This window comes from Geotrypetes seraphini, chromosome 1 (genome assembly GCF_902459505.1).
Source record: "Geotrypetes seraphini chromosome 1, aGeoSer1.1, whole genome shotgun sequence".
In the NCBI taxonomy this organism is placed as follows: domain Eukaryota; kingdom Metazoa; phylum Chordata; class Amphibia; order Gymnophiona; family Dermophiidae; genus Geotrypetes; species Geotrypetes seraphini.
In genome coordinates this window covers 40,339,995-40,359,215 of record NC_047084.1, presented here as the reverse complement: position 1 = coordinate 40,359,215, position 19,221 = coordinate 40,339,995, and the positions used below count along the sequence as shown (strand labels likewise).

The 19,221-nt window shown below is 42.1% G+C and overlaps 1 protein-coding gene across 5 annotated transcripts in view; it reads right to left on the bottom strand.

Annotated features, from left to right (window-relative positions):
- The window catches only part of ADAMTS6 (ADAM metallopeptidase with thrombospondin type 1 motif 6), a 662,036-nt gene that overhangs the window by 117,324 nt on the left and 525,491 nt on the right, over positions 1–19,221 (bottom strand). The window lies entirely within an intron of this gene.

The window sequence follows — 19,221 nt, the reverse complement described above, 5'->3', positions numbered from 1 at the left end:
ATGGAATCCCTCTGTTCTTTAATTCAAATTTCCTGTACACTCAATCTGTAGAAAGTGTTCCTACCATTCAGATTTTTAATTATTGTCAGAAAGATCTGGAATTTATCTTAGAATAGCCTTTTCAATAATGAGGCTCTTATATTCACCCTTAATTCAACCCCCAGAGTGGTCACCAAAGCTTCTTTGGATCTGAATTATATAATCATCAGGCAACAGATGCACCTGGAGTACTGTGAGATGATTTTTTTTTTGTTTGTTTCAAGAGCACAGATGGACTAACAGTTGGAACAAAAGTTTTTTTGCTTTCACAGAATTCATTGCCCTGAAGAGCAGGAGTCTTTCTAGTTGAGAAACAATCTCCTCCATAAGCCAATACCTAATATTTATTCAGATTACAATACTTGTTTTCCTTTTGTCTATAGTATCTCAATCCTTCATTTTCTTTACAATATGACAGAATTTGTGAAATCTGCTTCCTTCCCAAATCTCTTCCATAGACTTGAAAATGTGGCACATTTTGCAGATAACACTAAATTTCATCACACTTTAAAGACAAAGAAAAGCTAAGATACTTTAGCCAGAAAACCAGGCATTAGGTGATACATTTTGAGAATAAGAGAGAGGTTGGCTCTCTGTATCCACAAGGAATTGGCTCCAGGATCCCCCTGTGGATATCAAAATCTGTGGATGCTCGAGTCTCTTAATTCCCTTCCTTTTCCTCCCCCCCTCCTCCACCCCCCAAATGGCCTGGCATCTCGCAGTTCGCTCTCTCAGGTCTCACGCACCCAATGTATGCAGCCTTCAACCCTGCAGCAACAGCAGAAACCATACTCAAAGGCTGCCCGTGGCCTGCACCCAGCCTTTCCAAAAAGCCTTTGACAAGGTACCCCATGAACGCCTACTTCGGAAACTGAAGAACTATGGGGTGGAAGAAGACATACATGCATAGATGGATCAAGAATTGGTTGGCGGATAGGAAGCAGAGGGTAGGAGTAAAGGGCCACTACTTGGACTGGAGGAGGGTGTTCCCTCTAAGCTGAGCAGGTGTCCTCCAGCTGCATTGCTACCACTAGGGGGTGGAATATTTTCAGTCGCTAAGGACAGGTATGTTCCCTGGAGTCCTGCAGAACTTGCCTGTCCCTCACAATTGAAAAATGTGACAGTAAAACAGCACCCTCTATTGGTGAGACTGTGGGTGGAGGACTCCTGCTCAGCTTAGAGGGAACAGTGTCAAGTGGTGTTCCGCAAGGGTCAGTGCTCGGACCGCTGCTATTCAATATATTTATAAATGATAGAGAAACAGGGACGAAGTGCGAAATAATAAAATTTGCAGACGACACCAAACTATTTAGTGGTGCTCGGACTAAAGAGGACTGCAAAGAATTACAAAGGGACCTGAACAAACTAAAGGAGTGGGCGATGAGATGGCAGATGAAGTTCAATGTAGAGAAATGTAAAGTACTGCATGTAGGAGGCAGAAACCCGAGGTACAGCTAAACGATGGAAGGGATGTTACTGAGTGAGAGTACCCAAGAAAGGGACTTGGGGGTAATTGTGGACAAAACAATGAAGCCGACGGCACAGTGTGCAGCGACCGCTAAGAGAGCGAATAGAATGCTAGGTATAATCAAGAAGGGTATTACAACCAGAACGAAAGAAATTATCCTGCAGTTGTATCGGGTGATGGTGCGTCTGCATTTGGAGCACTGTGTCCAATATTGGTCGCCGTACCTTAAGAAGGATATGGCGATACTCGAGAGGGTTCAGAGGAGAGCGACATGTTTGATAAAGGGTATGGAAAACCTTTCATACACTGAGAGACTGGAGAAACTGGGGCTCTTTTCCCCAGAGAAGAGGAGAATTAGAGGGGATATGATAGAGACTTACAAGATCATGAAGGGCATAGAGAAATTAGAGAGGGACAGATTCTTCAAACTTTCGAAAACTACAAGAACGAGAAGGCATTCGGAAAAGTTGAAAGGGGACAGATTCAAAACCAATGCTAGGAAGTTTTTCTTCACCCAACGGGTGGTGGACACCTGGAATGCGCTTCCAGAGGGCATGAGTGGACAGAATACGGTATTAGGGTTCAAGAAGGGATTGGACAATTTTCTGAAGGAAAAGGGGATAGAGGGGCATAGATAGAGGACTACTACACAGGTCCTGGACCTGTTGGGCCACCGTGCAAGCGGACTGCTGGGCACGATGGATCTCTGGTCTGACCCAGCAGAGGACTTCTTATGTTCTTATGTTTCCCTCTGATCTGGCCCACCCAGGAAGTTGCATCAGAAAGAGTAGGCCAGGTCAGAGGAAAAAGCCTGGTGCAGGCTGTAGTCCTTGCTATTGTAGTAAGGTCAAAGATTGCATGCAAAGGTACACCAGCTGCAGGGGACCTGAGAGAGAGGCGTGGTTGGTTGAATAAGAACATATGAATAGCCTTACTAGGTCAGATAAATAGTCCATCTAGTCCAGTAGCCCGTCTTCACGGTGGCTAATCCAGTACCTGGCAAAACCCCAAAAAGTCGCAACATTCCATGTTCCGTAGATGTGGAGAATCAACTGTACTTTGTACAGAGCAATATTTGCAAACATCAACCAGACAAAAAACTAGATATATTTATTGACTGATAAAAATGGAAGTGAGCATTTAAAGCCAAATCATAGCAGCCAAAATTAGGAGTATCTATTAAATGGGGTAGAATAGAAGCAAAGAATGCTATCCTACTACTACATAAGGTAATAGTCAAATCACTTTGTTTCGTTTGGATTATCCATCCTTAAAAAGGGTGTCCAATATTAGAAACAGCTCAAAAAATGGCCACAAAACAAATAAAAGCTACAGATGAAAGTTAATACTTATTTACTTTTAGAGAAAGACACTTCAGAGTAGATCTAATTACACTACATATTATAAATGTGTTAAGAATAGAGGTCTTAGAGTCAGTATTTTTGCTGAAATAGCTACAGAACATGCTGACATCCTCTAAGACAGTGGTCTTCATTAATGTTTAAGCTGGGGCCTCTTTGGATTTTAACAAGCTAATGGAGAGCCGCCAAATATTTTCCCATGCAGGGCCAAGACACTGCTGACCAGTGTATGTCAATGGCATCCATCTCCATTAGCCCACCTTTAAACTTAATCAGTTGTGAAAAAGGTTGTGAGACTTTCCAAATGTCTTTTGTCTATTGAGATATGCCTTGTCCTTCAAGCATGCATCTGTTCTCCCCATCCATTTTCCCCTTTTTTCCTCCTCATCCTCTTCCCCCTTTCTGTCCTGAGCCTGCATAGAGATGCAGAGTGGCAGTGGAAGCCACTCTCTGGTCTCTGGAGTCATCATTGGCCCCTGGGCCTTGCATTGAAGAACATTGCTCTAAGACAATGATTTTCACTCCCAGTCTTTGGGAGCCACTAATAGGCCAATTTGCAAGATAATCTTACTAAATATTCATGAGGCAAATCTCTCTCATGCATATTCATTAGAGACAGCCTGAAAACCTGATCTTTTGGCATTACTTGATGATTGAGAGCCACTATCACCGCTCTAAAGTTTTCAAAGTAATATTCAGCATCTTCAAAGGAAGGGCATTTTTTATTCAAAGCATGATAAAACTATGGTACATTTTGCCAATAGCTACAAGTAGACTTGCTTTTCTGAAGTAGGCTGTGAAAACTGTAAGGCTGTTTATGACTATTCTGCATGCTGTTTTACATTTTTTTAATTTGTATTTTTTCAATCTGTATTGTGTATTTCTTATCTTTTCATTACCTTTTATTCTTTCAGGTTTTTTTAGGGCTGCATTTTGATTAAAATTGTAATTGCATGATTAAAAGTATGAGCATTTTCCTCACTGGCTCATAATAAACACATCTACCGCAGCTTTGAGAAAGCCAGCGAAAGCCATGTTTTATATGAAATCTCTGCACTGTTAGCTCAAACAATTGGCCAATATCAGGGTACAAACCTAGAATTCTACCTGAATCTGAAAAGAAAGGTCAAAACCTCACTGTATCCCGTATCAATCCACTTAAAGTAGAAATCCATATACATAAATATCCTGGAAATGAGGGATCTCTTTTGTTGGCTTGGTTTATATCCAAATAGAATCTAACCTTGAATGTTTTAAAACATTACTAAAAACTTTCCTGTTTATAAATGCATTGGGTTAACAATTTACAAGATGAAACAAGGACCCCAGCAGAGATCAATCTGAAACAGACAGCACAAAATCAGCTTTTAATTCTTTATTTTCTTTCCTTTACTAGTGACATTGTAGTTCAACTTTTTTTATATTATTTTATTTTATTGTTATATAATATTATTTTATATTATATTATTTTAATTACTACTTTTATAGTTTTATTGCGGTATATTAAATAAACTTGGTATCTGAAGAAAGCTACAAAAGTTATGCCATTATGATGTATTAGACAATGCGTACAGACACAAAAACAGTCTTAAATGAAATTTTTATTCTGAAATAATCTGGTTTATTTTCCAGATTTTCTTTTCTTTATAATCATTGTACTAAGATTTGGACATGTTTCAACAAGTGGAAACCCATACTGATGCACAGAACCCTCTTTAAAAAATCCATATTAGAAAGCATTTGTGAAGTCTTGCCTCTAAATACTTTTCCTTCTTGTCTATATTTTTTAACCAGAGTCAGCCATAAAATCAGCCAAGAGCGACTCGCATGGTCTTAATGACTGTATTTTGTGCATCTAGCCCTGAATATACAGGAGCATGATTAAACCCTATAGAGTTGGAAGGAAAGTTGGCTTTAAGTAGAGAATAGATTTTGCAGAATTGCTTGCTCAAATTGTCTGTCTCTTCTGAAGTTGTATTTTAAACAATTGTGAGAAGTAAACATATGGACTGAGGACCAAGAATATCCGCCTACTGTCCTCGGATAACACATGCTACAGGTGAGTAACTATGCTTATTTGAAGACAAGCAGACAGTATTTTCTCATATGTGGGACTCCCTAGCTGCGAGCCTCTGAGAAGAGGGTTATTGACAACTATCATGAGCCTGGCGAAACCAAAAGTGTTGGAGGGAACATAAGAACATAAGAACATAAGAAGTTGCCTCCACTGGGTCAGACCGAGGTCCATCTCGCCCAGCGGTCCGCTCCCGCGGCGGCCCATCAGGTCCGTGACCTGTGAAGTGGTTTCTGCCTATTTCTATAAACTACCTCTAGTTATATCTGTACCCCTCTATCTCCTTATCCTCCAGGAACCTATCCAAACCCTCCTTGAACCCCTGTACAGAGTTCTGGCCTATCACATTCTCTGGAAGCGCGTTCCATGTGTCCACCACCCTCTGGGTAAAAAAGAACTTCCTAGCATTTGTTTTAAACCTGTCCCCTTTCAGTTTCTCTGAGTGACCCCTAGTGCTTGTGGCTCCCCACAGTTTGAAAAATCTGTCCTTATTCACTTTCTCTATGCCCTTAAGGATTTTGAAGGTTTCTATCATGTCCCCTCTAAGTCTCCTCTTCTCCAGGGAGAACAGCCCCAGCATTTTTAACCTGTCAGCGTATGAAAAATTTTCCATACCATTTATTAGTTTAGTCGCCCTCCTCTGCACTCCCTCGAGTATCGCCATGTCCTTCTTGAGGTACGGCGACCAGTATTGAACACAGTACTCCAGGTGCGGGCGCACCATTGCGCGATACAGCGGCATGATGACTTCCTTCGTCCTGGTTGTAATACCTTTTTTGATGATGCCCAGCATTCTGTTTGCTTTCTTTGAGGCTGTCGCACATTGCGCCGATGGTTTCAGTGATGTGTCGACCATCACCCCCAGGTCCCTTTCAAGGTTACTCACCCCTAGCAGTGTTCCCCCCATTTTGTAGCTGAACATCAGGTTCTTTTTCCCTACATGCATGACCTTGCATTTTTCTACGTTAAAACTCATTTGCCACTTTTTTGCCCAGTCTTCCAGTTTCGTTAGGTCCCTTTGCAGGTCTTCACAGTCTTCCGTGTTTCTAACCCTGCTGCAGAGTTTGGTGTCATCAGCAAATTTGATAACCTCACATTTTGTCCCTGCCTCCAGATCATTAATAAATATGTTGAACAGTAGAGGTCCCAGCACTGACCCCTGTGGAACTCCGCTCGTGACCCATTGCCAGTCAGAGTATTGGCCTTTTACTCCAACCCTCTGCTTCCTGCCAGCCAACCAGTGTTTGATCCATCGGTAGATATCCCCTTGCACCCCGTGGTACCACAGCTTTTTAAGTAGCCGTTCATGAGGTACCTTGTCGAAGGCTTTTTGGAAGTCAAGGTAAATGATGTCTATGGATTCCCCCTTATCCATCTGGCTGTTTATTCCCTCAAAGAAGTACAGCAAGTTCGTGAGGCATGACCTTCCCTTGCAGAAGCCATGTTGGCTCGCCTTCAGTTGTCCATGGTTTTCTATGTATTCGCATATTGTGTCCTTTACCATTGCTTCCATCATCTTCCCTGGAACCGAGGTCAAGCTCACAGGCCTGTAGTTTCCCGGGTTACCCCTTGATCCCTTCTTAAAGATGGGCGTGACATTTGCTATTTTCCAGTCCTCTGGGATCTCCCCTGTTTTTAGGGAGAGGTTACATATTTGGCGAAGTGTCTCTGCTATTTCGTTTCTCAGTTCTTTTAGTACCCTTGGGTGGATGCCGTCCGGGCCTGGTGATTTGTCGCTCTTTAGTCTGTCTATCTGTCTGAGGACATCCTCTTTGCTCACCTCTAGTTTTACCAACCTTTCATCTTGTTCTCCGTTTATAATCTCCTCGGGTTCCGGAATATTGGTTGTGTCCTCTCTGGTGAAGACTGACGAGAAGAATTTGTTTAACCTGTCAGCTATCTCTTTTTCCTCCTGTATCGCTCCTTTCCTGTCTCCGTCATCCAGTGGTCCCACTTCCTCTCTGGCTGGTTGTCTCCCTTTCACATACCTGAAGAAGGGTTTGAAGTTTCTTGCTTCTCCTGCCAGTCTTTCCTCATATTCTCTAAGTGCAGAATACATTTTGTAGAACTGTTTGACCGAAAAGATTATCCCATCTACAATGATTCTCCAAACAACAGTGGGATATGAAGGTATTAATTGAGGTATAATACTGCTCATACTGGATAATACATATCTGTATTAGAGGCCCAACATACTTGAAGGGCTCTGGCCTCAGAATCGGAGCCTACGCACAGCAGTGAATCACAAACTGAGAAGATCCGCGTAGTTAATACAGCTCCTGCTCCAATCATTGGCCAGTAATTTAATCTTTTTTTTGAAAAAATTTTTTATAAAGCAATTTAATGAAGCTAAAACCCTTTCAACTTTAAAGGGGTATTATATATATGTAGTAGCCAGGATTTGAAAAAATGTGAGACCAAAAAGACTTATCTCAGAACTTGACTTGTCTTTATACCATGTTCAATCACCAGTGTCTAATTTGCCGACGCGGCCACGTTTCGCAGGAATTTTTATCATCCGCTGCGTCAGGGCCACCAGGACACTCAAAATCACAGGCTCACTAAAAAATCAGAAAAAGAATTAGAGCATGCACACTTTCAAAACCCACCAAAACACATAACAGTAAACTAACACTCACATCCATTCACTCGATCACAGATTTTCAAACCGTATCAAGATGGCAGCAACCACAATTTTATAGCGTACTCGTGACGTCATAACGTCACATCACGCACCCACATCATCATTCATTCATCACAATATACTCTAATAGAAATGTTGCCATTCAAATGATCTATTAAGGCCCATTGGCCACAATGTATCCAGCCTGTTAATCCAGCGCTGTTCTCTTTGAGCCAGATATCTCCTAAAGTCCCCCCTCTCCTACCCGGAACAACCAACTCCAAAATTAAAGCCCGTAAGGAACCAAAATCATGATCTTTATCGATACAATATCTTGCTAATGGAGCCCCAATTACCTTATTCTTGATGTTACTTTTGTGCTCTGTAAGTCGTGTAGTAAATTTTCTGGATGTCTGCCCCACATAGATTAACTCACAGGGACATTTTATAATATATACTACACCACAGGATTTACAGTCAGACGTGTGTCTTAAGGTGTACTCTTTATTGTCTTTAGGATTACAGAACTTATTAGTGCACATCATAAGACCACACATCTGACACGTTCCACAGGCCCTGTGACCCATCCATACAGTATCACACTCAGCACTAGAAAGCATAGAGGGACACAGAATCTCTTTCAAGTTTCTAGTTCTCCGAAAAGCTATCCTTAGATCGTAAGCTTTAAAAGTGCCGGAAGTTTGTAAAATCGCACAATGTCTTTTTAGCGAGCGCACCATACGATGACACTGGCTCGAGTACGTTACAACACACGTCATGACCTGCTCCCCTTGTTTCTGGATGTTCAAGCATGTTTAAAACAGAATTCCAATGAGAACGAATTCAAGCAATATCAAGATGATCTGAAAATAAAAGTGGATATTTTTAGAGCTGATATACAGAGAGATAAATTCAGAAAATTTAAACGGGATGAACAAGACTATCTCCAACATAAAGTCTACGCGTGGGTGAAACCATCGGATTCTGTGGATCGGGTCGCCGAAAGAAGAGTTGCGTTTGATCATACCTCTGAATCCTCCAACTCTGGTTCTAATTCAGATGAGGATTATTTAGATCCAAAACCACGACCCCCACGACGAGGAAGATGGCGGAGAGGAACCGGTCGGGGTCAAGCTCAATACCCGTATCAGAATCAAGCTCAATACCCATATCAGAATCAAACTCAATATCAAAACCTGCATCCGCAAACACGGTCCCAAAGAGGACAGCGATTTCCCTGAAGAGGGCGTCTTTGGATATTAAAATCGTGAATCTATCAAAGCATCAAATAACTCCTGAGGAATATAGTTTATTGGCGAAAGGTTTATCATTTGTTCCCACCACTCCTGTGGATGTTTTTCAAAATAGGATCGATTTGGAGAAATTCTATCGGACTCTGAGGATTAAATCATTTTTTTCTACTGAAACTGTTTCTGAACAGCCGGACACTAATTCTTTGGTGACCCCTAAATCCACCTGGGTTCCTCCTGGTTGAAGCAGACATTCTAAAGAATAAGAGTAACTTTGATGAAAGACCTTACTATAATATCAGCAAGGCTGAGAAAAATGCTATTAAATCGTTGACTGCTGATGAAAATCTGATTATAAGAAAAGTGGATAAGGGCGGGACAATTGTTCTGTTGAGTAAAGAGTCTTATCTGAACGAGGCTCATAGACAACTGTTCAGCTCCGACTATGATGTTCTCTCTAATGATCCGACTGAACAGCTTCAATTGAAAATCAATGCGTTAACTAAGAAAGCGATGGATGATGGATATCTGACCAAAAGAGAATTTAGATTTTTGAATGTACGCCACCCCAAGATTCCTATTTTCTATCTACTCCCAAAGATTCACAAGTCTTCCACCTCTCCCCCAGGTAGACCAATTGTGTCAAATCGTGGTGCTTTACTTGAAGCCACGCCCATCTATATTGATAAATTTCTCCAGAAGTTTGTGTGTCAAACTTTTGCCTTCACTCAGGACACTACCCAGTTTTTAAAAAAATTGGATGTAATTAAACCTGCTCCTGACTCTATCCTTGTAACTATAGATGTCTGCTCTCTCTATACAATCATACCCCAAACTGAAGCACTTCAAATCATTCATGACACTTTAGAAAAAAGATTAGATTTTGCAGTTCCAACTAAGTTTATTTGTTCTTTAGCTAAAATAGTGTTATGTGAGAGCTTTTTTATGTTTGAGGGCCAGCTCTTTCATCAGAAATCTGGTATTGCTATGGGGATAACGATGGCCCCCGCTGTTGCGAACCTGTTTATGGATAGGTTTGAGTGTGACTGGGTGTATGACTGTGAACTTTTCAAATATATGGCCTTCTGGACCAGATACATTGATGACATCTTTTTAATCTGAAATGGGAGTCAAGTTGAGTTGGAACGATTTTTTACTTATCTTGATACCTGTCATCCCAACGTACGTTTTACCCATGCTTATAGTACGAACCATATTTCCTTTCTGGATGTGTCTGTTGAGATTAGGGAGGGTGATTTTCACACTACAGTATTTACTAAACCTACTGATTGTAATTCTACCCTCCACTATTCCAGTGCCCACTCTAGTTCATTGAAAAAGAGTCTACCTTATTCCCAGTTTTTACGTATGCGTAGGATCTGTTCCTCAAAAACAGACTTCAAACGTCAGGCTGATGTCCTTAAACAAAGATTTCTGACCCGGGGCTACCCCCTTAAAGTTGTGTCTTCAGCTTATAAAAGAGCATTGTATTGTGATAGGGAGGCCCTGTTTGCTCCGAAGGGCTTGAACATCCAGAAACCAGGGGAGCAGGTCATGACGTGTGTTGTAACGTACTCGAGCCAGTGTCACCGTATGGTGCGCTCGCTAAAAAGACATTGGGCGATTTTACAAACTTCTGGCACTTTTAAAGCTTACGATCTAAGGATAGCTTTTCGGAGAACTAGAAACTTGAAAGAGATTCTGTGTCCCTCTATGCTTTCTAGTGCTGAGTGTGATACTGTATGGTTGGGTCACAGGGCCTGTGGAACGTGTCAGATGTGTGGTCTTATGATGTGCACTAATAAGTTCTGTAATCCTAAAGACAATAAAGAGTACACCTTAAGACACACGTCTGACTGTAAATCCTGTGGTGTAGTATATATTATAAAATGTCCCTGTGAGTTAATCTATGTGGGGCAGACATCCAGAAAATTTACTACACGACTTACAGAGCACAAAAGTAACATCAAGAATAAGGTAATTGGGGCTCCATTAGCGAGACATTGTATCGATAAAGATCATGATTTTGGTTCCTTACGGGCTTTAATTTTGGAGTTGGTTGTTCCGGGTAGGAGAGGGGGGGACTTTAGGAGATATCTGGCTCAAAGAGAACAGCACTGGATTAACAGGCTGGATACATTGTGGCCAATGGGCCTTAATAGATCGTTTGAATGGCAACATTTCTATTAGAGTATATTGTGATGAATGAATGATGATGTGGGTGCGTGATGTGACGTTATGACGTCACGAGTACGCTATAAAATTGTGGTTGCTGCCATCTTGATACGGTTTGAAAATCTGTGATCGAGTGAATGGATGTGAGTGTTAGTTTACTGTTATGTGTTTTGGTGGGTTTTGAAAGTGTGCATGCTCTAATTCTTTTTCTGATTTTTTAGTGAGCCTGTGATTTTGAGTGTCCTGGTGGCCCTGACGCAGCGGATGATAAAAATTCCTGCGAAACGTGGCCGCGTCGGCAAATTAGACACTGGTGATTGAACATGGTATAAAGACAAGTCAAGTTCTGAGATAAGTCTTTTTGGTCTCACATTTTTTCAAATCCTGGCTACTACATATATATAATACCCCTTTAAAGTTGAAAGGGTTTTAGCTTCATTAAATTGCTTTATAAAAAATTTTTTCAAAAAAAAGATTAAATTACTGGCCAATGATTGGAGCAGGAGCTGTATTAACTACGCGGATCTTCTCAGTTTGTGATTCACTGCTGTGCGTAGGCTCCGATTCTGAGGCCAGAGCCCTTCAAGTATGTTGGGCCTCTAATACAGATATGTATTATCCAGTATGAGCAGTATTATATACTATTTTCCTGATTATATTATATGCTGCTGGGGTAACTAGTTTTAGGTATTAATTGAGGACCAGGTGGCTGCTTTTCAGATGTCCTTGATGGGAGTGGAATGTAGATGAGCTACTGAAGTCACCATTGCTCAAATTGTATGTGCAGTGACATAGCCTTCAAGCATAAGCACAGCCTGAGCATAGCAAAAAGTGATCCACCAGCCATGTGGAGATGATTCTCTTGATGGCAGAAGCTCCTAGCCTGTTTGGATCAAAAGACAGGAACAGCTGAGTGGAAGTCCTATGAGGTTTGGTCCGATTTAAGTAATAAGAAGAACACATTTATAGTCCAGTGTGTAGAGTGCAGGTTCACCAGGGTAAAAATGTGGTATTGGAAAGAAGACAGGAAGAACTATAGACTGATTCAGATGAAATTGAGATGAATTTTGGGAGGAACTTGGGATGAGTTTGAAGAACCACCATATCATGATAGAATATTGTATAAGGTAGAACTGACACAAGTGCTTGAAGTTTACGACTCAGCGAGCAGATGTGAGAGATATGAGGAATGCTACTTTCCAAGTGAGATGCTTGAAGGATGAAGTTGAGAGTAGTTCAAATGGAGGCTTTATCAGAATAGATACTACAACATTAAGATCCTAAGTCACCGGAGGAGGCTTGAGTGGTGGTTTGGTATGGTGAAGGACTTTCATGAATCTGGATACCAAAGGATGTACAGACAATGTCTATTTGTCCATTTCTGTATGAAACCACTAATAGCACTGAGATGAACTCTGACTGAAGTAGTCTTGAGACCAGAGTTGGAAAGGTAGTCCAGAACTGATGGGAAAGAATATGTGATCGGGTCTAGTGAGTGGAGATTACACCAGACTGTGAAACAAGTCCACTTGAAATGACAGCAGTGCTGTGTAGAATGTTTTCTAGAAGTTTCAATGATAGCTGACACTGTGAAAGCATCTACTTGTTGGGAGATACCATGTTGTGAGTGCTGATGAACCTAGATTGGAATGGAGGACAGAATCCTTGTTCTGTGTCAGAAATGTTGGAAAGCTTTGGAGTGTGATGAGTCCCTTTATGCTGAGTTGTAGGAGGAGAGGGAACCACAGTTGACGTGGCCACCAAGGTGCTTTAAGAATCATGGTAGCATCGTTCCTGGTGAAGTTTGAGTAGAGTTTTCCCTATTACTGGAATTGGAGGGAAAGCATAAGGAATCTTGTTCCTCCAGTTGAGAAAGAAGGCATCTGACTCCAGTTAATCTTGAGTGTAGATTCTGGAACAGAAAGTTTGAAGTTTATTTTTGAGGTGAGATGCAAAAAGGTCCACTTCCATGGACCTCCAGTCTAAAAATATCTGACACAGTATAGATGAGTAACCATTCATGTGGTTGTAGGAGTCTGCTCAATTTGTCCACTAAGATGTTTTGCTTCCCTACTAGGTAGACTGCTGTTATAAATATGTTGCAAAGAAATGCCTAGGACCAGATTTGGAGTGCTTCTTGGCATAGTGGGTGAGACCCTGTGCCTCCTTGTTTGTTTATGTGATACATGGCTATCTAATTGTCTGTTCAAATGAGTACTATCTGATTGATGGAGACTTTAGTAGATGGAACCTAAGCACAGTACAGGGTAGAGCTTTGGGTTATGGGTCAGAAATAGCTAAGTAGAAGGAAAATTTAGGGGAATCAAGATGGCAGTGGGTCTGCAGCCAGTTTGAGCGCTCCATCCTTACCTGGCCATTTTACCTCTATACAGAGCTGCCTGATGGTGTTCAGTGTTCTATATCAGTGGTTTGCATAACGCCCCATATAAAAAGGAAGGGCTCTGTCCAGCTGAATCTCTTTATGACTGGACAGACGAAGATGGACCACTTTATGGCAAGCTCCCCATCTACATTCGGAGTTGAGCTACCAGCTTTTGCTTCGGAGGAAGAAGCCTCCAAAGTTTTTGGGCTCGAGACATCTCTATCTTCTCCGTTCACCCTGCCTCCACCGCGTCCGACATCAGAACACAGCCGCATCTACAACCCAGGGAGGATTGTTGCAGATGCACAAAGAGAGAGCCGAGCTATTGCTTGTCACCGAAGTTCGGGTCAACCAGGGAGTGAGAGATTTGAGCTCCCTCGCAGTGGTTACTCTGGATGGCATCTGGAGTATGCTACAAAAACTGGAAACTGCAGTAACCAAATCATCTTTGGAATTTTCCATGGTTGTGATTAAAATTGACGAGTTAACAAAGTCAGTAGATTTTATTAAAAAGGAAACAACCGATAGACTTGATCAGATGAGCAAAGAAGTATCTTCTCTCCAACATTTAACTGGGAACTTGGTTAAGGACAAACTTTTCATTCAAAGAAAAATCGAACAGATTGAAAACTTTAACAGAAGGTTAAATCTTAGGTTTCTTAAGTTTCCTAAAGCTATAGGGGCGACGCTGGGCGATATATTAAAAAAATATTTGTCTGAAATTTTAACATTTCCATCTGATGCTATGCCACCCATAAATCGTGTCTAATATCTTCCTGGAAAAAAAGAAGTTGGAAAATACTCCTGAAGCTGAGAATTTACAAATTGATGATTTAAATAACCTATATGTTTTGCTGGAAAAATCCTAAGAAATTCAATCTCGACCTACTCTTCTTGTCTCATTTGTATTTGAACAAGAGCTAAATTCTGTAATACGTATGTTTTTCATTTTTCTCAAGCCTTATTCCTTGGACAAAGAATTTGGGTCTTCCCTGCCGTGCCTTACCCTTCTACAAAACTGCAATAGCAATTTCTAGCGCAGAGAGCCGTGCTGAATGGCCTGCGCTGCTCCCGACGCTCATTGAGTTCCTATGAGCGTCAGGAGCAGTGCGGGTCATTCAGCACGGTTCCCCATGCTAGAAACTGCTATTGCAGTTTTGTAGAAGAGGGGGTAAGTCTACTCAAGAACGCAGGAAATTATTCCTAAATATGAGACAAGAAGTCAAGGCATTGGGGGCTACCTTTTTGCTAAGTTACCCATGTAAATGTTTAATTAAATATGCTGGGACAAAATATACTTTCTTTGCTCCAGAGTAGCTTAATGCCTTTTTAGATACTAAGAAGCTGGTCCAGGAAATTCAGGGATGATTTAAATTTAGATGATGTTACCCGCTAAGCTTACACCTTATTACTAAATACACTTTGTTGATCTGTTTATTACTCTGTTTTCCCCCCAGTACTATTTGTGGTCTGAGGAAGAGATAATAATTTGCCTTTATGTTGGGATATTGTTAAATTCCCTTTTCTTTGTTTAATACTTTATTCTCTGTATTTCCAGAACAAGTGGATACTTGTAAATTTATTGCTATAATGAATAAATTAATAAATTAAAAAAGAAGGAAATTTTAAATTAAATCAGTAATTTAAAGAGTGGGTAAGGTTGGGCAGACTGGATGGACCATAAGGTTCTTTATCTGCCATCATCTACTATGTTACTATGTGTGGAAGGCACTGCAAATTGCTCGAAGCTCTAGGAGATTGATATGTAGAGATTTTTCTTGAGTGGACCAGATGTCTCGAGTGTGGAGGCCATTGAGATAAGCTCTCTAATTGAACATGGAAGCATCCATTGTTAATCTTTTCTGATGCAGAGAAGTATGGAGAAGAAGGCCCCTGGAAAGATTGGTGGGTGATAACCACCAAAGAAGGGCTGATGTCACCTGGATGTGTTGAGATAGAGTTCCAGTGACTTGAGACTATTGGGTCAAGAGTGACCATTGAGGCTTCCTGAGATGTAGATGGCCATGTGGCCCAGGAGAGTGTGGCACAGTGATTAAAAGCTACAGCCTCAGCACCCTGAGGTTGTGGGTTCAAACCCACGCTGCTCCTTGTGACCCTGGGAAAGTCACTTAATCCCCCCATTGCCCCAAGTACATTAGATAGATTGTGAGCCTATCAGGACAGAGAGGGAAAAATGCTTGAGTACCTGAATAAATTAATGTAAACCGTTCTGAGCTCCTCTGGGAGAACGGTATAGAAAATTGAATAAATAAATAAATAAATAAATTTGCAATGATGCATTGGAGCAAGGAGACTTTTAGCCTCTTTTACAAAGCCGCACTAGCGCTAATGGCCTCGAAGCCCATAGAGATTTAAAGGGCTTTGGGGCTGTTGCCGTGCGGCAGCCGCTAGCGCAGCTTTGTAAAAGAGGCCGTTTTTGGCAGATCTGTATGAGGTTGTTGAGTCTTTGTTGAGATACAAAGCACGGGATTGAGTTGTGTCTAGAATATAGAGTTGCGCGGGGACAGAAATCCCACCCATCCCTGCCCATCCCTGCCAGGATCCTCTCCATCCTCACCCGTCCCCGCCAGGATCCTCTCCGTCCCCACCCATCCCTGCAAGGAATTACCTCCATTCCCTCCCGTCCCCATAAAAAGCAGCAATTACTTCTAACAGGATCATCAATTCCACAGTTTCTTTTGTGTTTGCGCTACTGTTTTCCTTGTGGAATCTCTTTGGTGGAACCCTTTTTTTGTTTTTTGTTAAGGTAATTAACTTATAAACCCTCTCTTTTACTAAGACTGACGTGTCCATTATATTATATGGATGAACCCTGCTTCCAAAGCCTTCCATCCCCGTGGGAGTCCCATTGGCTAGAAGGGGGTCCCCGTGGGAGTCCCGTGGGTTAGGGAGGATTCCCACAGGACCCCCGCGGGACCCGTGGGATTCCCGCAATCCCCGTTCCCGTGCAGACTTCTAGTCTAGAACCACTCCATATAACTTCTGAGTCTGAGTGGGTTGGAGATGAGATTTCTTATAATTCACTGCAAATCCGAGAAGTTCTAGTAGATGTACTGTTAAATTCATGGCCTGGTAAGCTTGTTGAGGCTTTGGGGCCTTGATTAACCAGTCATCCAGGTAAGGGAACACATGAAAGCTGGACGAATGTAGAAGTGCAACTACTACCACAATGCATTTTGTGAATACTCTGGGTGTGCCCCTTGAAAGCAAAGATATTTTTTGTGGTCTGGCAGGATAGAAATATGTGCAAAGGCTTCCTTGAGGTCTAGAGAGTAGAGCCAAAGAGACCATGCAAAATTTCTCCTTCACTAAATTATTTGTGGACAGCACAGAGGTCTAGAATTGGGTGTAGATCTCCAGACTTCTTTTGTACGAGAAAATATTTTGATTAGAACCCTTGGCCCCTTTCCTGCAGAGGTGCTTGTTCTATGGCATTGAGCTGGAGGAGGGCTGAGAGCTCCTGGTAAAGGAGGGTTTTCTGATAGGAGTTGAAACTCAACTGTCTTGGAGGATGATTTGGAGGCATTTTCTGTAAACGAAAGGCACAGCCCTAACTCACCACTTGGAGGACCCAATGATCTGATGCTATCAGGGACCATCGATGAAAATAGTGGGTGAGTCAACCTCCTATAGGAATAGTCTGAGGTAAGGGTTGAGAAATGATGACAGTGTTCTTTAGTATGGAGTCAAAAAGACTGTTGTTGCTTGGACAGAGGCTGTGACTGACACTGTTGCATTTTTGCTGCCTGGGATGCCTCTGAGAGGATGAGAAAGGTTGGCTATATCTACAATTGGACTGATAGTAACTATTCGCTTATCTGTATCTGTATCTGTATTCACTGATTGTAACTATTCGCTGATTGTCCAGCCCTTCTTTATTGTAAACCGCCTCGAATTACTACGGCTTTGGCGGTATATAAGAAATAAAATAATAATAATAATAAGTAGAACACCTATAATTATTGGAATATTTTCTTGGCAGTTGAGACTGGGTTTACTTGGAGGAAGATACAATCCTCAAGTTTCTTGATCTCTTGTGTTGCTTCCTCTATATGATCTCCAAATAAATCATCTCCTATGCAGGGAACATTTGAAAGGCGATCTTGTACATCAACATCAAGATTGAAGATTCTGAGCCATTCTTGCCTACACATGGCAGTAGACACTGCTGGTGTATGAGAAACAACATCAAAGGTGGAATGCACCATGTATTTTCTTGTTTCTAGTAGGTCATTTGAGAGATATTGATAGGAACTTCATCTAAAATGTCATATAAAATTTGTAGTTCAATATTCTGCTGGTTAGCATGGAACTCTGGAACACTCTGCATCCAAACTTATTGAGTGTTCTGCCCTCTCCCTCAACTTGCATAAGTTCTGGAACTGTGTGCCTTTTTCAAAGCAGACTCCATAACTAAGGTTTAGTGTTGTAATTGTGGCCTATCAAAGCCTGGGCAAGACTAGATTCTATACAAAGTATTGAGCTTCCGTGGAGTTACTTGGACAGAGAGTTGTGCTTTCAAGTTTTTAAATAAAGCCTCTTTCATTAAGTTATGGAGCGGCACCTTTATCCAGTCATTAGGTCACTCCTTCTAGTCCAAAGCTTCCATTAGCTGTGCTCAAGGTTCTGTTTCTAATTCCATATATATTGGAAGTGCTTGCCCCATCTGTCTGATACATTTAATTAAAAAAAACAGACTTTCTGGTGGGGACCTTCTGCGAGGAGGTAGAGGAGATGGATCTGAAGGTACGCCATAGGACTCCTCTGCAGATAAGTCTGGATAATCAGAAGATTGATGAGATAAGTCTAAACCATAGTCTTCAACATCAGGTCTTGTGGATGGAGAACGTTGTGGAGAACGTCACTGTGAACGTCTCGAAGAGTGTGGAGATGACTATCAAAAATGTGATGAAGAGGTGCACTCTAGCATGGGCCATGGGAGAAACATGTACAAGAGCCCTTTCTCCAGCCACAGTTAGACTAGCAGGTGCAATCCCACACTTCCAGGCTCATATTTAAGGCTGTAAAAGTGGTTCGCCTTTGTGTTTACAGTTGAGGCTATCAGATCCATCTTGTAATGTCCAGATATGAGGGAAAGAACGCGATTGGAGCAAGTGAGCCACTCATAATTGAGCACTGTGACGAGGGGGCTGGAGGAACTTCCAGCTTCAATTCTCGTAGCAAGGTAGAAATTATGCCAAAAAACGTAAAGGCTTTGAACTGCTGGCGCACTATGAGGCCACTACCGCTTCTTGACCGCTGGGTCCAGGGCCATTACTGCTTCTTGACCGCTGCTCTCCTACAGAGAACCAGACTCTGCCAGAGAAACTGCATCCTGGGACAATTGTGGTATGGAATTAGACTTTCTATCCTCCCAGTGTATGTCAGATTGAACCTCCTGGTCCAGCTCTGTGTCCTCATCTGGTCAAGACTCATGCTGAGGGGAGATCCTCTGCGCCATTGCCTTTGTCGCGCTGAACGCAGACACTGAGGACCCTTGGCAGTTCAAATAGGCATTCCAAATAATGCTCACAAAATCTGGAGTGAAGCCTTGTACTGGGGGTCTCGAGGACCTCGGCAAGTTCCCTCTGCAGGCCTTCCTGGCCTCAGTGGCCACCGCATGTCTGCGCTTAGCCAATGTACCTATGGAGGGCTCTGGAAATGGTCTCATCCCTTGGGAATGCACCTCCTGCAAATCTTCAGACCTGGAGGACTCAGAGGAGGCTAAGCCCAAGGCTTCTGCCCCTCCCGCAAACACTCTGTTGCACGTGAGACATGGACGCCCTTCAGCCAGCCATCCAGTGCAAACCTGGCATGATATAGTAGG